The sequence below is a fragment of the Chelonoidis abingdonii genome, chromosome 2 (assembly GCF_003597395.2).
Source record: "Chelonoidis abingdonii isolate Lonesome George chromosome 2, CheloAbing_2.0, whole genome shotgun sequence".
Classification (NCBI taxonomy): Eukaryota; Metazoa; Chordata; order Testudines; family Testudinidae; genus Chelonoidis; species Chelonoidis abingdonii.
The window spans coordinates 9,216,283-9,231,792 of record NC_133770.1 but is presented as its reverse complement, the minus strand read 5'-3'; the positions used below and the strand labels follow the sequence as shown (position 1 = coordinate 9,231,792).

The following is a 15,510-nucleotide window of genomic DNA, read 5'->3' as shown; positions in this document are numbered from 1 at the left end:
TAGGGACTGTTCTCTCTTTTGCCTCTGAATAGGGACAGATTTGCATGTGTGTTTAATCAGTTCTGTTACTATGCCCTTAGCCAGAGGGCGGAATTTTAGAAATCTGAAATAAGTAAGGAAAAAGCAAGCATACGCAGGCATGACCCAACGCTGTAACTGAAATGGGAGGCTGAATGTACAGAGAACACAGGATCTGGTCCAATACACAGCACGCTCTTCACTGCTGATGATTTGATGCAGCAGAAACTTGTCCGTTGGAACAGAAGCCTGGGACCAGGGCACATCTTTTTTTCATTTCTGCTTTGGAGAGAGAGCTGACAAACCACAAAACCCCCACAAACTAGAAAGCATAAGCATTCTGGGACCAATCCCAAAGACAGAAGGAAAATTCCCTCCTTTCACCCATCTAAGTCATTTTGGTTACACACAATCTGTGTTGGATTCATGCACTTCACGTGGCTGTTTCTTACTAAGCTTTGTGAAAAAGAGACAGGCAAAGACATGAAACTCTAATGGAGACTCAGGGGTATTTATAGTACTCACTGCTCTGCCTAAGTACTGTGAAGATAAAGACTTCCAGGATTTGCTTTAGGGTGTACTGAGGATCTGTTCTCTTTCCCTGAGGAAGGATAAAGTAGATGCTAAGCATGACTCTAAGGGTATGGCCCTATGTTATTTTTAAAGTTATTACTAAATGGGCCCAGTTCTCCTTTCACATTGATGCTAATTGAAATTTACTCCATCGGAGTCAGTAGAGTTGTACTGGCGAAAGAGAAAAATCAGCCTAAAACCACACCAAGATATGTATTAAAACTAAGTTCTTTGCTGAATCAGTGCTTGAGAAAACATACTTAATGTGTTTCAAAGTATGCAATTGCCCACCCCAAGAGCTCCAAAATCATGGATCGGACTCTCAAAAATCATGAAATCATTTTAAAATTCATGAGGTTATTTAAAATAGATTTTAAAACAGTAGGGACCTCTTTATTTGACTTGGTTTTTGTGGCTTTAGCGGGTCATGTTTTCATGCTTTTCTCTGCAACCAGGAAGTTTAGAAACTATATTTTTTTCACGAAAGCTGAAATCATGTTCACATGATTCCTAAAATTGGGATTTTATGAAAAAATTTCAAACAATATGAGAGTTGCCAATACTGCATATGTGAGCCTCATTCTGCACCTCCTGATATAGTCATTTACACTCCACTTAGTCACTGTGCAGTAGATGTAAAACACCCGCCAGATAGCAGGGTAGCATTTTACCACCACTTTGCCCAGGGGGAAGCGGTTCCACAGGGGAAAGGCAGTGGAGAATCAGGCTCGCCGGGAACACAAATGGACCTATCTACATCAGTGCCTCATAATCCCCTTGGCATGGGAGTCGAAAGTGAAATGCATTCCCAAAATGCACTGCTTGCTCTACCTCACCTGCACATCGTCTTTCACTGGTGCGACAGCTCTTTAAAGAACCCGCCCACATTCCATCACTGCAAAGAGATTCAGGCAGGAACCACCAGTAAGGAGGTTAAGTTATGCATCTATTCATATTTGCTAAGGCTAGAGCTCCATTTTCACCTTCTTTCCCCTTAGAAACACTGGACCCAATCAGGCAGAATTACCCACTAACACAGGGGGCGGCAACCTTTCAGAAGTGCTGTGCCGAGTCTTCATTTATTCACTGTGATTTAAGGTTTTGCGTGCCAGTAATGCATTTTAACGTTTTTGGAAGGTCTCTTTCTATAAGTCTATAATAAATAACTAAACTATTGTTGTATGTACAGTAAATAAGGTTTTAAAAATGTTTTAAGAAGCTTCATTTAAAATTAAATTAAAATGCAGAGCCCCCCGGACCGGTGGCCAGGACCTGGGCAATGTGAGCGCTACTGAAAATCAGCTCGCATACTCCCTTCAGCACGTGTGCCATAGGTTGCCTACCCCTGCACTAACAGAACCATAGGTTTTGGCCCATTGACTAGGTTCTACCTGCAAAAATACACATGCACACCTCATTTTGTGTATCTAAATGCTGGGTTTCCCCAACCAAGGCATGAACACTCACATAAGAGACCTTTCATTTTATTTTCACAGCGCTACAAGACAAGCTAAGACCAAAGGAATACAATCACCCATAATCATATCCCACACATGCAAATCCACCATTGCACTACACAGACCAATTTGGGGCCAGCAAACGTCAAAGTGCCCAAAATAGGGTGCGCACTCATTGTGGGAGCCTAGTAACTAATGACACGCAGAGGCAGCTAGGTCACACTTTTGTCTACACAGACAATGCCTGCTTTTTCCCTTTTGTAGCCACAGCTAATGCAGCCATGTTTAGTCCAGGGAGAACTGGGGAAGGGAGGAGAGGAAAAGAGAACGGGTTTTTGTCTGGGAGAAGAAGGATGGTCCAGTGATTAGGGAATTAGTCTTGGAACACCTTGGTTCAACTCCTGCTCTGTCACTGTTTTCCTGTGTGACCAAATGGGCAAGTCACTTAGCCTCATCGTGCTTCGGTTTCCCATTTCTAAAACTGGGATAACAGAACTGTCCTATCACACTATGTTGTGGATGAACACATTAACGACTGTAAGATGCTCAGATATGACAGTAATGGGGGCCAGATAGGAACTTTAAATAGATTTCCAAAAAGCCATTGAGTGAGTGATTGAGCACCTGAAATTCTCTTTTTTTAAAAAAACCCTAGGCTGGTAGAATTATTCTGCACATTGACATTACAACAAATGCAGAATGAACAACTGATATAACCAGTATGCCCTAACCTTGTCTTTATCATCATCTATAGTGTTGCCACCTCGTGGTTTTATTGCTGGTCTCATGAGAATGAATGTTTCTCTTAAAGCCTCAGCTCCTGGAATCATGTGGTTATATGAGACTCTCAGTATGCATGTTTTTAAAAACAGTAAATTTCTAGCCCTCATGACTGTGAGGAAAAGCTTATAAATGCAAACCAAGTGCACCCTGAAGGCTCAGAAACCTCAAGGTAAACACAAACTACCCAAAATAGATGATTAAACAACCCAAGTGATTTTTAAACCAATGCCATGATTTCTGGGGGGCCTGACTCATGATTCCTGATTGGGATTGGCAATGCCATATTGATATCACAGTAGCAGCTAAGGTAAGTCTACACTGCTACTAGCAGTGAGCTTCCCAGCCCAGGGAGAGAGATCATGCTAGCTCCGCTTGAGTGTGCTAAAATAGCAGTGGGAATGCTACAGCACAGGTGGTGGCTCAGACTAGCCAGCCAAGCACAGACCCAGGGGTCAGTTGGGCTTGGACTCGGGTGGCTAGTGCCACAATGGCCACATTGCTGCGTTCAGTGCACTAGCACAAGTGAAGCTAGTGCCGGTCTCTCTACCCGGGCTGGGAGGCTGTAAACATATCTCTAGTGTCTCAATCAGGCCAGGACCCCATTGTGGTATGGGCGGTACAGGTATGCTTACATTCCAAGCCCCGGTGAACTTACTGTCCTAAAGATGTGATACAACAGGTGAGTCTTTCTCTCACACACATACAGTTTCTTTGTGCTCTGCAGCTCAACTTCAACAAAAGTTACTGAAACCTCCAAGTTTCAAAAGGACATTTTCACAAGCATTAAATTTTCAAAATTCCTTTAGTTTTGTAAATGGCACCATTGATATAAAGCCTAGTCAACTGAACAAGAGGAGTTAACAATAGCTTCAGGTACCTGCCCCTGTGGTTTTGCAATCCAGCTTTCCTGCTTCTGTTTCTCATTCCAGCTGATGCATAGGAGAAAGACCATGGAAACTGGACTGACTATACAGGGTAGGGGAGCCATTCCCAGGATCTTTTTCCATAGAAAATTGCTTGGCGTGTTTGAAAGCCAAATTTGGATCCAGATCTCAATTTTGGAAATAGACTTTAGTTAAAAAATGTTAAAGCTTTGAGTTTCACTGGGAATTAGGCTGCTAAGTTACTCAGGCACTTTTGAAAATCTTACCTAAGTTCTATTTCAGATCTAGATCAAGTTCCCACCCATTCTCATCTTTTTAATGGGCTGGACCAACATATCAGATTCAAATTTGGGGACATTGAAAATACAGACTGGAGTCTCAATTCTACAGCTTAAACTCATCTTTAACATAAGACATTATGTGGACTTTGAAAGTTGGCATAAGGGAAAACAGAAGGTAAGCCTAGTTTCACACTTCCCAATCTTGTCAATATCATAGGGGTCAATACCTTGGGATCTCACAAAGGTAAACGTTAAAGTGTGAAGTGCCCCCTTGCTGTGAAAATCGTATTTTATTCCTACCTGAGATACACAAGGAGCTGTATATTATTAACAGAATTATTAGGAGTTCCCTACCTTTCACGGAGAGGAAAAAAATAGCTGCTTCTTTGCTGCAGATCTTCACTGCATAGCTGGAAAGCTTTGAAAAAAAAATCACTGCTGTTGGTGGCTTCAGTACTAAAAACAAAAAAAAGAAAGACAGACAATTCATCATTCTTTGGGTTCAGGCAGGCAGCTCTCCCCACCAAGCACTATGAGGCATCATTTCAGATTCCACTCTCAAGGGTCTCATTGTTCCATCTGCAGAACTGCCAAGAACAGCACAAATTTCTCAATCAAAAGTTTTGCCCCTTGCTTCATTCACTTCTTCCTGACAGAGAAATCACCTCATGAGTATGTGTTCGTGGGTAGCTACTACAAAACCACCATAACAAAAGACAAAGGCTGCACACCAGTAAAAGAATATCCCCCTTGCACTTCTGTCAAATGACCTGCAGAGAATGTTATAAAAACACAACATACATTTTGTTGAGCTAAGACAAAGGAGAAGGACAGGACATCTGCTTTTCACTCCCAGCCCTAGCCCGATTTGGTAGGAGTCAGATTCTGAAACCCATACTCCCATTCAGTAGAAGAGAGCAGCTAGACAACTCCAGATTAGAAATAAGGTGCAAGTTTTTAAGTGAAGGTAATTAACCATCGAATTAATTTAACTAGTGGTGTGGTGGATTCTCTGTCACTCAGTCTTTAACTCAAGATGTTTTTTTTAAAAGACATTCTAGCTCACACAGAAGTTATGGTCAGATAAGGGTACAGACAGTACCATTATGTTCACCACTTTTACAAGTCTATGATACATTGTATACAAAGTAGGCCTTGTGAGATATCATTTGAAAATTCATAATTTGCTGATCATTATTGTTCTGGTAAAACGTGTGGCAACACTGTATGTACATTTATAAGATTCTACTGTATAACATTACTGAGACATGCTCCGAGTTTAGAAAAGTAGGCACAAACCAGTTCCTCAGAGAAAAGAGCAATCTGATGCCTCAGCCAGGTGGCAACAAAATCAATTGGACAATCACCTGGTTAAACAGCCATTCTTTAGCAGGAAGAAGGGTGTGAGTGAGAAAGTTGCACCTTGGCAGACAGACTTGCTGTCCCCTGAACCCCAGCTGGGGATGATTATCAGAGAGGAGGGAAAGAGGTAAAAATGAGGAACAGAGGATACAAATCACCTCTCTCCCCTCATCTCTACTCATGGCTTCAACAACATTTGAAAGATAAAAGGAGCATTGTCAAACTGGGGGAGAGGTCTTGGTTGAAATATCCAGCCAGACTGCTGTGATCCTGTGGTGAGAAAAACCTTTTCGCTTTAAGTTCACTTAGCTTGAAAAGTTAGTTATTAGTTTGCATTTTACCTTTTACTTCTTTGTAACCAATTCTGACTTTTATGCCTCATTACTTGTAATCACTTAAAATCTATCTTTCTGTAGTTAATAAACTTGTTTTAGCTAAACCAGTGTCTGGAACTTCCATTTGAGATAACAGAGTTTGTGCATATCATTTTCTGTTAATGAAACGACGGACTTTCTATGAGCTTTTACTGCACTGTAGGAAAAAGCTGGCAGTACAAGACGTACTCTTCTGGAGATATGTCTGGGACTGGGAATTTGCTGGTGTCACTCTTCAATATAATTCAGGAGTGGGTGGCTAGAAGCAGTCTATAATTCAGGTAGGAGTGATTTTGCATGCTACAGGCTGTGTGTAAACAGACCAAGTGGGGTTGCTCTCAAAGCGAAGCAGTTTGAAAGGCACCCCAGGTTGGAGAGTTGAGAGGACACAGCTGTTCCACAGTCCAGATTGTACCCTGGGAAATGTCATACTGTGTTATGCAGGTGCTTACAGCAGAGGGTCAGAATGGCCCCTGATGGTTTTATAATCTAGGAATATTTAACTCTGATCAATGGGACTCAGTGGTGGATTTAGAGTTAGTGGGGACCCAGCCAAGAAAAAGAAAGCCAGGCCCCTGTCCACTCCAGGTGTGGGTCCAGAGCTGGGTATAGGCCGCGGGGCGGCAGACAGAACCATAGGCACAGGAAGTAGGGGTGCGGGCAGGGCCGCCGACAGAATTGCTGGGTCCCTGGGCAAGGTGGAGGGGCAGCTCTGGATCCCTGGAAGGGGCGGGCTGGGGCTAGCCTCCCCCAGCCAGCCCTTCAGTGCTTTTAAATCGCTGGGCCCCGGGGCAGCTGCCCATTTTGCCCTCCTACCCCCGTCAGTTTTCTGTGGGGCTCTCCTGCCACCATGCTCCACTTATGTTAAAACATATTGTTAGGAGCACAGAACCACCCGGGCTCCTGGGGAGACAGGGAGGTACCCGAGCCCAGCCACGGGGGCTGCAGCGAGGACTTTGCAAGGACCCATCGGCCAGGGGAGGTGAGCAGAGAGTCCCAAATGCGATTAATCTTTCCTCATATGGAAACTGTACCATACCCTAATCATTTCTGTTGCCCTTTTCAGAACCTTTTCCAACTCCAATATATCTTTTCTGAGATGGGGTGACCACATCTGCACGCAGTATTCAAGATGTGGGTGTACCATGGATTTATATAGAGGCAATATGATATTTTCTGCCTTATTATCTATCCCTTCTTAATGATTCCCAACATTCTGTTCGCTTTTTTGACTGTCGCTGCACATTGAGTGGATGTTTTCAGAGAATTATCCACAATGACTCCAAGATCTTTGAGTGGTAACAGCTAATTTAGACCCTATCATTTTATCTGTATAGTTGGGATTATGTTTTCCAATGTGCATTACTTTGCAGTTGTCAACACTGAATTTCATCTGCCATTTTGTTGCCCAGTCACCCAGGTCTGTGAGATCCCTTTGTAGCTCTTCCATTCCCCGTCTGTAAAATGGGGAATACTTCCTTTCTCCCACCCTTTGTCTTGTCTATTTAGACTGTAAGTTCTTGGGGGCAGGGCTGTTTCTTATTAAGGTTACATACAGCACCTAGCACGACGGTGCCCTGGTCTCATCTGGGGCATCTAGGCACTACCGTAATACAAAATAGACTGAGAATGGTTTAAACCAGCATTCAATGTGACATTTACAAGCTAGTTAACAACCGTTGGACTGCCCCATGATGACAACAGAACTTGCCCGTCTTAACCACAAACCCATTGGGACTTCTAGCTCACACTCAATCAACCCAGCTCAGTCCTCAACACCTGCTTCAAAAGCCAGGCTTTGCAGCATGTGCAAATGCAGGCTCTGCATGATCAAAGCAATTTTCAGGGGTGAGAGGCCATGAACCCCTTATCCACAGATCCTGCCCTTTTAAACCAAGGGATTTCTAGCTTTGACACCTCCACTGACTGCAACTGCTGCCAGATGGCACAGACAATGGCAGCAGGCTCCAAGGTAAACCAAGTCCCAAATCATTTAGGGCTTCATCGGTTAAAGTCAACACCTGGCATCCCATTTGGTGGTGCTCATAGTAGATCATGGTGCACCAGTGTTAGGTGCTCTGTGAATAATGTCCCACTCAACAAGCAGGCAGACTCATCCCACAGCAATAGCTGTCCATGCTCTAAGGCAGAGTCAATAACACAAGACCCTTTAAACCACAGATCTCAGCACGTCCAGTACAAGGGTGGAAATCTGTTTGACTGTATCCAAGTCAGCAGAGACAGCATCGGGCTTGTGATCTATTTTGGCTGTGTCCAGTTTGTTTATTCGTACTTAGCTGTCTTGATCTTTTCCCCTTATCTATTTTTTTCTTGGAGCCCTGCAATTACTTTTTGCCCTTTTCACCCCATTCTCCAAATTCTGCCTAAACCAAACATGACTAGGCTGAGCATGTGCCAAAACATTTAACACTTTATCAGAGGGGTAGCCGTGTTAGTCTGGATCTGTAAAATCAGCAAAGAATCCTGTGGCACATTATAGACTAACAGACGTTTTGGAGCATGAGCTTTTGTGGGTGAATACCCAGAAGTGGGTATTCACCCACGAAAGCTCATGCTCCAAAACGTCTGTTAGTCTATAAGGTGCCACAGGATTCTTTGCTGATTTAACACTTTGTTTCCCTTAGCCTAGCAAATCCCCAGCCAGATCAGCACGAGCTACGTGACTTCCTGAAAAGCTGTTTCAATTCTCCCATGTCCCACTTCAAAGCTCCCACTGCGCCAGGTCCTGTCCCACACACAAAGTCCCAGCCCAGCCTTCCAGGGCCCAAATTCTGGCCAGCAGCTGAAAGCATTCTGGTCTCATCAGCACTTCAGTCACTTAAGCAGAGGCCGATCGGCTTCGTACCTGTGGCTCTGCAGTCTAAAGACAGATTAATCCTCGAGCAGCAGGAGCAGCAACAGCCTTAGAAGAACCCAAGTGAGTGACTGGGCTCTAAATGGCCAGCGCAGCAGCTCTGCGGCTGATGTTTCTCTTCTAGGGGAATGGAAGGAAACACTTAGAGAAACGACAGTTCCACACAAAGACGTGTCCCACGTGAACCCCGCTTCAAGGAGACAAGGAACTCTCACCATGCCTTTTAATTTGGGTGCAGACTGGCTACCCTCAGCACTGTTCACCTGTCTCTTTTCACATCTGCGCGATTCAGGCAAACTGCATAGCTCAGTTTGCCCTTCTGGTTTCCTTCATTTCGATGCAAACAGGGTCCTGCCTCGTTATAATTAGCAGGTCAGCCACTGCACGAAGCATGTCACTCTCCTGTTCTAGAGCAATGGAAATCCTCCATTTCTCCCCAGGACACAATACAAGCTTCCCCTGTATGCTACCAACAGCGTGCCTCAGGCCTGATCTGAAAGCACAGCCTCTATGAGTGAGAAGGTAGCTTGCTCTATTGTCCAATCAGTCCAAGGCCTCCCAGCTGAGATTCCAGTAAGTGCCAGCTGGCTGGCGACTGTTTTTGGAGATAGTGGGAATCCTGCTAAATGAAGACTGGGCAGAGGCAACTAAGCTGAGTGCATACAAACCCCTGAACAGCAATCACAAGTTAACAACCTTGGCTCATCACTCTCTTGGGATGGAATTTGAACCAGTGGCTTGAAAGACTCTGTCCTGTTAATAAACCCCAAGCTTTCCATTCTACTGATTTTTTTAAAATATTGCAGTGGGTTAGGCTAAATATTATTATGGATCAAGTCAGTATCAGAGAGATACTGAACAAGTTGAAGGAAGGCAGACTGGGAGAGATGTGGGGAGAGCCTGAACAAGCACAGTGCATGAGCCTGCAGAAGCTGAAGAAAGGACTTCAGGGTCAGGTGCTGGCTAAACAGGCTGTGAGCAAAGACGTTCCCCCCTGTTTTGATTCCTGCAGCATTCGGAGAAGCAGGACTTTGTACATTTCTCCTAAGTTAACAAGCTTGCATCAAAGAAAATACCAGGCTCCATCATCAGTCTGTACTCCCAGCTGGAAAGCTGTTGGGGCCCCAGACTTTGGCTAGCTGTTCGAGTTGTGGAAGTAGAGCAAGAACTGACAGGGATTTGAAAGGGATTTCAATGCTAACAGTCACCTCTGAGAGCAAGAGTCAGGCCAGCCGTAATGCTAATAACGTGAGATTTGTAGACATGAGGATTGTGTGAGGCGAATGGGAAAGAACTGTGGGAGAAGTTGTTGCGACCTTGTGTCGATAAGGTGAAATGCAGATTAGCATCTAAATAGAATGAGAAAAAGAAGGTATCAAGATGGCCTATCTATAAACAAAATGCAGCTGTTGCTTATTATTATCTGTAACAAAAGCTATAAATGCTGGAATTGTTTACCTGTAGAGAGCCCTGCCTAGGAGGGGGAAACCCTGTGTCCTAGCGCACTCCCTCCCTCCCACTTTGCTGCACCCAACCAAAAAGTGAAAACGGAGTTTTTCTCCGACAGGGTCAAAAAAGGGTGACAATATTTCAAGTGTCCACTTCTGTCTTGATCAGAGCAGCATTAACAAAGGCTAATTCTAGTGCCAAGGCATCAGATGGGAGCACATCAAAATATCCTCCAGGACTGGTCACATTTTGATAAACCTGCTGGTTTTTCTACTAAACAATTTGACTAACCAACTTGGGGTTTTTTTGAGAAAAAACACAGAAAGTTTTGATTTTTTGTTGTAAAAACAAAAATGTCCAACAACAAACTAACCACCTCCATTCAAAGTGACTATAGCCTTGGATTATAACAAATACATGTATAATGCACAGGGAAGGACAAACACCTGCAAAGGAGGTTTTCTGTATATAGCAGTGTTGGCTGACATTTGAATGTTAACAAAGAAACTAGCACCAATCCAGCACAAATTCCAGTTTGCGCCATCCCATCGGGCTTGGCTGTTCCTAGGGTTCCTCTCTCTCCAGACTGTTCAGCCCAAACCCACCATCTTCTCTCTGGAGAGTCACTCCCACCTCTGTCACAGCCAGGCTGGAGCGAGTGAGTCATTTTCAGCAAGTCAGCAAGGTTTAATCACCAGAGCCAACACCTATTGCCAGGGTGGGAGTGTCATGCACTGATCCAAATCCCTGCTTTGGTGGTGTAATCTATTTGCACTACTCTCCGCGGGCGCAGGGATCTCTTTATTAACATGAATGGAAGATTCTGACCAGATGGTGCCTTGACCCCACAATTGCTTGCACCCAGTGTTTTCCATCCATTTTGCGTGAATGGTGGCTTGCCAACATGGTTGATGCCAATAAACATTCACAACCTATTTTCCAGTGCAAAACTCACAAAGTCCAGATCTTCACATGGTTGGGGTTGTCTCCCTGGATGTGGAGATGCAGCGGGGGTTTCTGAAGAGTGCTTTCTGAGGGAGACCTTTCTACAAGAAAGGAGTGGAATTTTCACCTCTGCATTTGCTTCCTTCTTTTCTCCGGACCCACTCCTAGTCCTAGGGAACTGTTTGAGAGGAAAGATGCGTGAAGGGTTCAGTCACAGAGACCCCCTTGGAACTGCCACTTGATGTGCTGAGGCTACTTCTGAGCCCTTTTTCCCTACCAGCTTGGGACTTCAGTACTCTGTCGTGTTGAGCCAGACGTGCTGGCCTCCTGCAAACACAGACCCAGGTCTGAGCCACGTCCCCCAAAGCTGCAGGCTTTAACTGGAAACAGCTTAAGAAGTGCTTCTGTCTCTAGCACCCGATACCCAGTTCCCAATGGGATTCAAATCCCAAATAAATCCCTTTTACTCTGTATAAAGCTTATACAGGGTATACTCATAAATTGTCTGCCCTCTATAACACTGATAGAGAGATATGCACAGCTATTTGCTCCCCCAGGAATTAATTGCTTACTCTGGGTTAATTAATAAACTAGTGATTTTATTAAGTATAACAAGTAGGATTTAAGTGGTTCCAAGTAATAACAGACAGAACAAAGTAAGTTACCAAGCAAAATAAAACTAAACCACACAAGTCTAAACCTAATGCATTAAGAAACTGATTACAGATAAATCTCACCCTCAGAGATGTTCCAATAAGCTTCTTTCACAGACTAGACTCCTTCCTAGTCTGGGATCAATCCTTTCCCCTGGTACAGTCCTTGTTCCAGCTCAGGTGGTTGCTAGGGGATGTCTCATAACTGAAGCCTCTTTTCTTCTGTTCCACCCCCTTTTATAGCTTTGGCACAAGGCGTGAATCTTTTGTCTCTCTGGGTCCCAACCCCTCCTTCTAAATGGAACAGCCCCAGGTTTAAGATGGATTCCAGTACCAGGTGACATGGTCACAAGTCCTGTGAGACCCCAAGCCTTCATTCTTCCTGGCCTGGCTCACAGAAAGGCTTGCAAGTAATTTATAAGCTTTATAATGATACCTTACAAGAGACCTTTTGCATGAAGCATACCCCAGTTACATTATATTCACACTTATTAGCATATTTTTATAAAATCATATGGAGTGCAATGTCACAGGATCATAGAAGATTAGGGTTGGAAGGGACCTCAGAAAGTCACCTAGTCCAACCCCCTGCTCTAAGCAGGACCAATCCCCAGACAGATTTTTACTCCAGTTCCCTAAATGGCCCCTCAAGGATGGAACTCACAACCCTGGGTTTAACAGGCCAATGCTCAAACCACTGAGCTATCCCTCCCCCCAATGCACAAAGATGGAGCCAGAGGTGACATACACTGTGCCATGAGGTTGCATCACCTTTACCTCCGGCCCATCCTGCCCTGTGGGACCTCCTATAAGAGCAGGGGAGCTGCCAATAATACACTAGAGCCGTGCTGCCTAGGAAGGGGAGACGACAGGAAGGAAGTAACATCAAGGCTGGTCCAGGGCCATGGGGTGGATAGTCCTGCCATCCAGCAGATCCACCAGGATCTGCGAGGTGAACCACCGTTTCCAACCATGGACATGCTCCTTCCAGACAAACGTTCAAGATGTGGCTGCCATGTGAATGAATTACAGCTCATGTCACTTTTCATTCACAGACACCACTAGCATAAGCCAAGCCGTCCCTGCCCACACAGCACTGGAGAAACCCAAATACAAGCGAAGGTCATGTCTGCCGAACATTTAAATAAATCAGTGCGTACGCACGGGGTCAGATCACTGGAAGTATAATTGCTTGCTGGCCTCTTCAGGGCAGCCTGCCATGTCACAATATAATTAGCAATCCAATATCAAATCAATAAAATATGTTAGATCACACTCCTGGCCAAAGGGAAAAGTCCCCAGTGCGCACTCTGGAGAGCTTTAAAATGATCCCCTTCTACACAGTGAAATAACACAGTAATGGGACTTAGCCACTGTGAACAGTGCTGTTGACTTATTTTGCCACCAAGCAGCTTTATAGATGTGGCCCGCCACCAAAAAGATACCCAGCAAAATAGACAGAGGACCAATACATGCTTAGCTATTTGGTTACCATTTATTCAATATGTTGTTTGTAGAAAAAAGATCAATAACAAAAACACCAGATTGTTTGTGGATAAACACTTTTCACAAAAACAACAACGAGTCCGGTGGCACCTTAAAGACTAAGGCCTGGTCTACACTATGCGTTTAAATCGATTTGAAGAGCGTTAAATCGATTTAACGCTGTACCCATCCACACTACAACGCCCTTTATATCGATCTAAAGGGCTTTTTAAATCGATTTCTGTACTCCTCCCCAACGAGAGGAGTAGCGCTAAATTCGATATTAACATATCGGATTACAGTTAGTGTGGACGGAAATCGACGTTATTGGCCTCCGGGCAGTATCCCACAGTGCACCACTGACCACTCTGGGCTCTGGCCAGGGCACATCCAGGGAAAATGGCGGCGAAAGGATTGTCACCTGATCGTTTTGCTCCGGAGGAAAGGATGAATGATGACATTTACCAGACCACCCCGCGACAATAATGATTCAACCCAGAATTTCCAAGTGGCGGGGGAACTGCGGGAACTAGGAACAGCTATCGGAAGAGCTACCCCAAATGCAACGCTTCAGAAATCGACGTTAGCCTCGGACCATGGATGCACAATAAAAATCTCCAGGCTACACAGCGCTGCATGACAAGTGTAACGGAAAGCCAAAGAATCAAATGGACGCTCATGGAGGGAGGGAGGGGGTACTGAGGACTCCAGCTATCCCACAGTCCACAGCAGTCTCTGAAAAGTATTTGCATTCTTGGCTGAGCTCCCAATGTCTGTAGGTTCAAACACAGTGTCTGGCGTGGTTCAGGGAATAGCTCCTCAGTTTCTTTCCCCCCCCCACCACGTGAAAGAAAAGGGAAAGAAATCATTTCTTGACTTCTTTCAATGTCACCCTATGTGTACTGAATGCTGCTGGTAGACGCGATGCTGCAGCAGTGAAGAGCAGTATCCGCTCCTCTCCCCTCCCCAGTGGTAGACGGTGCAATAGACTGGTAACTCGTCCTCATGAACCCCTGAGTGCTCCAATGCTTTTTTAACTGAATATGGGGGGCGCCTGGGTAAAAATGGAATGATTCCTGGTCACTCCAGTAGATAGGACAGAACGGCTAGTAACCGTCTTCATCATAGCAACTGGGGGCTGAGCTTCAATCAGCCCCCCCTTTCCTGTGTAAAGAAAAGATTCTGTACTGCCTGGACTGTCATAGCAGCAGCATGCTGGGCTCCTCTCCCCCACACCGCTTAATATCCTGCCTGGACTATCATCGCGGCCGGGAGGCTGCCTCTCCCCTCATTTTATGTCACTAATCAGTGTTTCTTATTCCTGCATTCTTTATTACTTCATGACACAAATGGGCAGGACACTGCCACGGTAGCCCAGGAAGGTTGGGGGAGAAGGGAAGCAACGGGTGGGGTTGTTGCAGGGGCACCCCCTGTGAATACTGACACGGAGCAGCTGTGCTCTCTCTGTACACTGGTCCTCTAATACACTTGCCCTTATTCTAGGCAGGACTGACTCTATTTTTTAGAAACCATAAGGAGGGATTGACTCGGGGAGTCAATCCCAATTTTGCTTTTGCGTTGCGCCCCGGCCGATTTCAGCCAGGGGCACTCATGATAGCAGCGGACAGTACAGAGGGGGAGAGATAACCGTCATTTCATTGCCAGTTTACTCCAGCAGTAGACGGTACAGAACGACTGGTAACCATCTCTGCTATCATGCAAAAGCAAGTGAATGCTGCTGTGTAGCGCTGGAGTATCGCCTCTCTGTCCGCGGCATCCAGTACACATACGGTGCAGGAAAAAAAAAAGCTGAACGGGCTCCATGGTTGCCGTGCTATGGCGTCTGCCAGGGCAATCCAGGGAAAAATGGCGCGAAAGGATTGTCAGCTGATGTTTTCCCGAGGAAGGAATGACTGACGACATTTACCAGAACCACCCGCGACAATAATGATTCAACCAGAATTCCAAGGGGCGGGGAGACTGCGGGAACTATGGATAGCTACGGAAGAGCTACCCACAATGCAACGCTTCAGAAATCGACGTTAGCCTCGGACCATGGACGCACAACGCCGAATTACTGTGCCTAGTGTGGCCGCATGAAATCGAATTTATAATATCAGTTTTATAAAACCGATTTTAGCTAATTCGATATTATCCTGTAGTGTAGACGTGGCCTAAGATTTATTTGGGCATAAGCTTTTGTGGGTAAAAAACCTCACTTGCATCTGAAGAAGTGGGGTTTTTACCCACAAAAGCTTATGCCCAAATAAATCTGTTAGTCTTTAAGGTGCCACCGGACTCCTCATTGTTTTTGTGGACACAGACTAACACAGCTAACCCCTGATATTTTTCACAAAGTGATCACTCCATA

The 15,510-nt window shown here is 45.1% G+C and overlaps 1 protein-coding gene across 2 annotated transcripts in view; it reads right to left on the bottom strand.

Annotated features, from left to right (window-relative positions):
- The window catches only part of GJC2 (gap junction protein gamma 2), a 133,268-nt gene that overhangs the window by 80,571 nt on the left and 37,187 nt on the right, over window positions 1–15,510 (bottom strand). For both annotated transcript variants that reach the window (XM_032803466.2, XM_032803482.2), the window contains one exon: window positions 4,351–4,452. The gene's annotated coding sequence lies outside the window, so the exon portion shown is untranslated. The remainder of the gene's footprint in view (window positions 1–4,350; window positions 4,453–15,510) is intronic.